Genomic DNA, 6,656 nt, shown 5'->3' with positions numbered 1-6,656 from the left:
CAAACTCTCAGGCGAAAGCCAAACCTCAGTTAGGTGGTCCTTCTATAAAGTGTTTCTTCTGCAAAAAGAAAGGGCATAAGAAGGTGGACTGTTTGAAGTTCAAGAAATGGCTCGAAAATAAAGGTAATAAGTCATTCGTTTCTCATGAGTGCAATCTAATTCATGTTCCATTGCATAGTTGGTGGATTGATTCTGGTGCCACGGTGCACAATGCCAACTCTTTGCAGGCATTTCTGAACAAAAGGGAACCAACGGAGCATGAAAGAAGCATCTTCTCAGGAAATAAGATGCGTTCACATGTCAAGAGCATTGGGACCTGCAGAATTGTGTTGGAGTCGGGATTCATGTTGGATTTGGTCGATACATTTTATGTTCCATCTTATAGTCGGAGCCTAATTTCAATTTCAAAACTTGACAAGTTTGATTTTGTATTTAAATTTGAAAAATCTGAACTTATTATTGTGAAAAATTCAATGAATATAGGTTCTGCATATATGTGTGATGGTTTGTATCGATTAAGAACCAAACTCCAAATTCAGGAATCTCACTCCATTGAGAACACAATGATTGGCAATAAACATGGTCTAAAGGATGATCAATCCTATTTGCTTTGGCATCAAAGATTAGGACATATCTCGAAAGAGAGAGTCCAAAGACTCGTGAAAGAGAGAATCCTTGGATCCCTTGATTTTACGAATATAGAGCCATGTGTTGACTGCATAAAGGCTAAGTAGTCTAACACATACAAGAAAGATGCCAAACGCAGCAATGGAAAGTTAGAAATAGTGCATACGGATGTCTGCGACCCTTTTTCACCGTGTTATACGGGTGAAAAGTATTTTGTCACCTTTATAGACGATTACTCACGGTATATGTATCTCTACTTATTATCTGAAAAATTTGAAGTCTTTCAAGTTTTTAAGGACTTCAAGAAAGAAGTAGAGAAACAAACCGGTGAAGTTATTAAGGTTGTCAGATCAGATAGAGGTGGCAAATATTATAGTCGTTTCACAGAGATGGGACAAAAGGAAGGTCCATTAGCGCGGTTTCTAAAAGAGGAAGGCATTGTACCTCAGTATACCATGCCTAGTAGTGCTTATCAGAATGGTGTAGCTGAGAGGAGAAACCGTACGCTTAAAGAAATGGTTCGAGCGATGTTGAATCACTCAAACCTTCCTTTGACCTTGTGGGGTGAAGCTCTTAGGACTGCAGTGCATATTTTGAATAAGGTTCCTACGAAGGTTGTTCAAAAGACCCCTTACGAGTTATGGACAGGTAGAAAACCTTCTTTGTCATATATGCACATATGAGGATGTCCAGCAGAAGCTAAATTGTATAACCCACATATAAAAGCTTTTGATCCTAGGACAACTAGTGGCTTCTTCATTGGTTATCCAGAAAGATTGAAAGGCTTTAGGTTTTATTGTCCATCTCATACACCACAGATAGTGGAAACAGATAAAGCAAGATTTCTTGAAAATGGTTCTGTTGGGATAAATGCATCTCAAAATATTGATTTTGAGAAAATGCAGGATTCAGGTTCTACACCTGCTGAGGATAATGACCCGATTTTCTCTATCATTGTTCCTTCGAGTAATATAAGAGAAAGTCCAGTCAATGAACATCAATCCCAATTAGATTCGGTTGTTGATGAGGATATACAACAACAACAGGATACAGAGGCTCATTTTGAACCACATGTAGCACCTGTATGGAGGTCCACCAGAATTAGGAAATCTGCTATCCATCCAGACTATGTTGTGTATTTACAAGAGTCAAATGATTTCATAGACATTGATGAAGATCCCTTCACATTTACAGAAGCCATTGAAAGTGAAAGATCAACACATTGGATCAATGCCATGAAAGAAGAGCTTGACTCTATGGCAAAGAACCAAGTGTGGGATCTTGTACCTCGATCTGATGGAGTTAGACCTGTTGGTTGTAAATGGGTTTACAAAACCAAAACAGACTCTAAAGGTCATGTGGAGAGGTACAAGGCTAGGCTTGTTGCAAAAGGTTTCACACAGATAGAGGGCATTGATTATAATGAGACTTTTTCTCCTGTCTCAACTAAAGAACCATTAAGAATAATCATGGCCCTCGTAGCTCATTTTGATTTAGAGCTGCATCAGATGGATGTGAAAACTGCCTTCCTGAATGTGGATCTGGATGAGGAGGTATACATGCAACAACCTCCTGGTTTCAGTATAGATGACTCGAATAACTTAGTTTGCAAATTGAATAAGTCAATTTATGGACTTAAACAGGCCTCCTGCCAGTGGTATAAGAAGTTCAATCAGGTAATAATGAACTTTGGATTCACTGAAAACATTGTTGATCAGTGTATTTACATTAAGACTAGTGGGAGTAAGTTCATAATTTTGGTTTTATATGTTGACGATATTCTTCTTGCAACTAATGATTTGAGTCTTTTACATGAAACAAAAGACTTTCTTTCCTCTCATTTCGATATGAAAGACATGGGTTAGGCCACTTATGTTCTTGGAATCAAGATCCGTCGTGACAGAACTAAGGATGTCCTTGGCCTATCTCAGAAATCCTATATCCTTAAGGTTCTTAAAAGATATGGGATGGAGAATTGTTCTCCTAGTTCGGTACCTATAGTGAAAGGGGATAAATTAAGCTTGAAGGACTGTCCTTAGGATGATATTGCGAAGGCTCAGATGGATGATGTCCCATATGCTTCAGCAGTTGGGAGTTTACAGTATGCGCAGACCTGCACTCGACCTGATATAGCATTTGCTGTGAGAATGCTTGGTAGATATCAGTCAAATCCAAGCATTGCGCACTGGAAGGCAGCGAAGAAGGTCATGCGCTATTTACAATGAACGAAAGACTATATGTTGACCTACAGGAAAGCTGACCACCTAGAGGTCGTTGGATACTCTGATGCAGACTTAGGAGGGTGTATTGACAGTAGAAAATCCACTACTAGATACATTTTCCTTCTAGTGGGTGGTGCTGTCTTATGGAGAAGCGGAAAGCAGTCTACCACTGCTGCTCATACCATGGAGGCAGAATTTATTGCTCTATACGAGACTTCGTCACAGGCCATTTGGATAAGAAACTTCATTATGGGTCTTGGTATAGTGGACTCTATTGAGAGACCACTAAAGATTTTTTGTGATAATGAAGCAGTTGTGTCCTTTTCAAATAACAACAAGAGCTCAACATCGTGTCGACACATGGAGTTAAAATATTTTGTTGTTAAAGAAAGAACTGAGAATCATGTGGTATGTATTGATACAATTGGGACGAAGGAAATGACTGCGGATCCCCTTACTAAAGGGCTACCACCGGGATTATATTCCCAACATGTAAAGGAGATGGGTCTTTTTGATTCCTTCTGATGTATGACAATACATTATGTAATCACATTTGTGTTTATGTTTTGATTCTCTGATGTTTTGTGTTATTGTTGATTTTGCATAAAGAATCTCTCATATGGATTAGAGAAAATAGCAGAATAACAATATTAAAGGACCAATAGAATAGGTGAGAGACCAACCTATTCATAAAGGTAATTTATTTACATGCCTAAGCACTGAAGGTGAATTGTAGTGTAGTACAAGGAAATATGACATTTCATAAAGGGGTGTTCATATCCTTGACTCATATGATTCATCCTTGTGATAAAGGGTGGCATGTGAACCCACATGAAGAATTAAATCGAGATAATGGTATACACCTCGATTTAGTACACTTTTGGTGTCAATGGGTCAAGTAGGAGAATGTTGGACATTTTGGGTTACGGGTCCAACCCACAATCTGACCCGGTTTGACACCCTGTTAGTGAGTCACGTAAGTGGCTGATTAATGAAGATAGTGGTTGGGAGTTACGTGAATGTGGAGAGACCACATTCACGTAACTGCCCAATTCCTCCATTATATAAAGGGCTTAGGGGTTACGATGTTGATGAGAGTTCGTAACGAATCCCTGCCCAAATTCAGTTCCGCATTCAGGCTTAGCAAAACAGGGTCCTGCTCACCGTCGACATTAGGCCTGGGCTCATTGTGGGCGTCGATCGGCTGAGGAGAACGCCGAACTGACTACACGGACAATGGCGAATCCAGGTACGCTCCCTGTCTTGTTTGTTTTACAGGGTATCGCCCAACAATTTTTTCATAAAAATCATGGATATTACCCCCTCTTTTGTACATATTTTTCATATCCATTCAGTCAAGAGGGCTCTATTAAATTTTTGCAAATTATAAAAGCTCAATCCGCCAATGTCGACTTGTTGAAACATGACCTATGGAGTGGTCGTCAAAATTACCATTCCATATGAATCTCTTGAAAATTGTATTGATAAGCTTTTGATCTACTTTAGATTTGATCTTGAAAACTTGTAGAAAGTATAGCACCACACAAGATATATTAAAGCAGACAAGATTGACCCTTTCCATGCTCGATAATAGGCAGGATGCATACCTTTGGGTCTTGTCCCAAACCAAGTTCTCCACCTAACCTCAATGGAGTTCCCTTAAGACCCCCAAATGCAAGGAAAGGCACAAGTATTTCATTGTTTGCAAGCCCACTTAACAATTAAATAATTTCAATGCGGTCTATTGTTCATCACCATGATTTGGCTCTTGGTCCCATTCATGCGAAAGGCCTAAGATCACCACAAAATATCTCAACACCATCCACAATGCTCACATATTGTCCTTTGTAGCTTCCCTGAATACCAATAAATCATCTGAAAATAGAAGGTGAGAGATAGCGACACTATTAGATACCTTACAAACATGAAATTTGCTTTGACCAATTAACAAGTTAAGCATTATTGAAAGAGCTTACATAGCTAAGATGAAAAGGGAAAGTGGGTCACCGTGGAGTAATTAATCCTCTTCTTGATTTGAAATAATCGCTGTTAACCCCATTCATAGATAATGCAATAGACTAGGGGTGGCAATCGGGTCGGGTTGGCGGGTTGGCGTGTCAGCATACCTCAACCCGAACCCGACCCATTTATTAAACGGGTCGGCTGTGGCAAACACGAACCCGACCCGTTTAATAAACGGGTAACCCGACATGACCCGCCAACCCATTTAATAAATGGGTTGGGTCGGGTAAACGGGTTTTCAGGTTGGCGGGTTGATAGATCGGGTTGGCAGGTAGGCAGGTTGGCGGGTCGGGTTGACGGGTTGACGGGTCGGGTTGGCGGGTCGGGCAGGCGGGTTGGCGGGTTGACCCACCCGCCTAACCCGTTTATTAAACGGGTCAGCCGGGTTGGCGGGTTGGCATACCCCCAACCCGAACCCGACCTGTTTAATAAACGGGTTACGCGGGTCGACCCGTTTATTAAACGGGTTGGCTTAAGCCCAACCCGAACCCGCCTAAGAGGCGGGTTGGCGGGTCATGTCAGAAATTGCCACCCCTACAATAGACTCAATCAAGAGTAATTAAATCTTCTACCTAAGCATGCCATTTCCCACCAAATCCCAAACAAAAATTTATGAACCATCAAATCATTAAAAACATCAAGTTTATGCAAAGCTTATATATAATATACATCCAATTATTTGATTGGATGACTTAATGTGGTCCGCACATGTAAGTATAATATAATTTGTCATGCCGATATATATATATATATATATATATATATATATATATATATATATATATATATATATATATATATATATATATATATATATATATGTGTGTGTGAGAGAGAGAGAGAGAGAGAGAGAGAGAGAGAGAGTAAGTGGTAGCTGCCATAGTGACAAATATCATGAGATTTATGAAAATCTTGAGAAATTGTCTAAAAGTTAAAAATGGCAATTTCTTGCCAGAATTTCAAAATATCATGAGATTTATGAAAAAACGTAAATATCATGATTTAAATGAGATATTTATGTTTTAAACAGCTATTTATCATAAAAAAGCCTTTTGTTTTTATTTTTAAATAATTTTTATTAATATTTTCTTATAAAAAATATTTTTATATTTTTATATTTTTAATTTATTTTTTATTGTTGAGATTTTGCCAAAAAATGTGAGATTTATGAAAAATTTTCAAATTCTCGTGAGTTTTTGAAAAACGATTTTTTTCCATTTTAAACGTTTGTCACTATGATAGCTGCCTACCACTATCCTACTAGAGTTTTCAATGTTTTTTTATTGTTTTCTTAAATCTGACTATACATGTGATCTGCACGCTCGGTTTTGAAAGAATTAACTCTTAGATCATTTGATTTTGAGACATAGGTAGTTTTTCATAAGATTTAAAAATCAATAGTCTAAAATTTTGATAAATATTTAAAGCTTAAAATATCATGTTTTATAACGAGAAAACATGATTCGTGTGTCATTTCCTAACAAATTGGCCATGGCAAATACATTTGTCGGGTCAAATTTGTGAAAACAACTTGAAAATGCTCTTTACCTTATGGTAGGCTGGCAGTAGGTTAGAAAAGTGATAGTCAGCTACAAGTTTTAATATATATAAAGAGAGTAATAAATACGTGTCAAATAAAATATGCTAAATGAGTTTTTCATCTTTTTCAGTATTTTTTCGCTGTTCCGACCCCATAAATATGTTGGGCATGGTTGATTTAATATTTACAGCTTCAAAAAATTACAAAGATTTTGAACCATTGATATTTTGAACTTTGTAAAAACT

Source organism: Nuphar pumila, chromosome 13 (genome assembly GCF_984573655.1).
Source record: "Nuphar pumila chromosome 13, dmNupPumi1.hap1.1, whole genome shotgun sequence".
NCBI classification, from domain to species: domain Eukaryota; kingdom Viridiplantae; phylum Streptophyta; class Magnoliopsida; order Nymphaeales; family Nymphaeaceae; genus Nuphar; species Nuphar pumila.
This window is presented reverse-complemented; position numbering follows the sequence as displayed.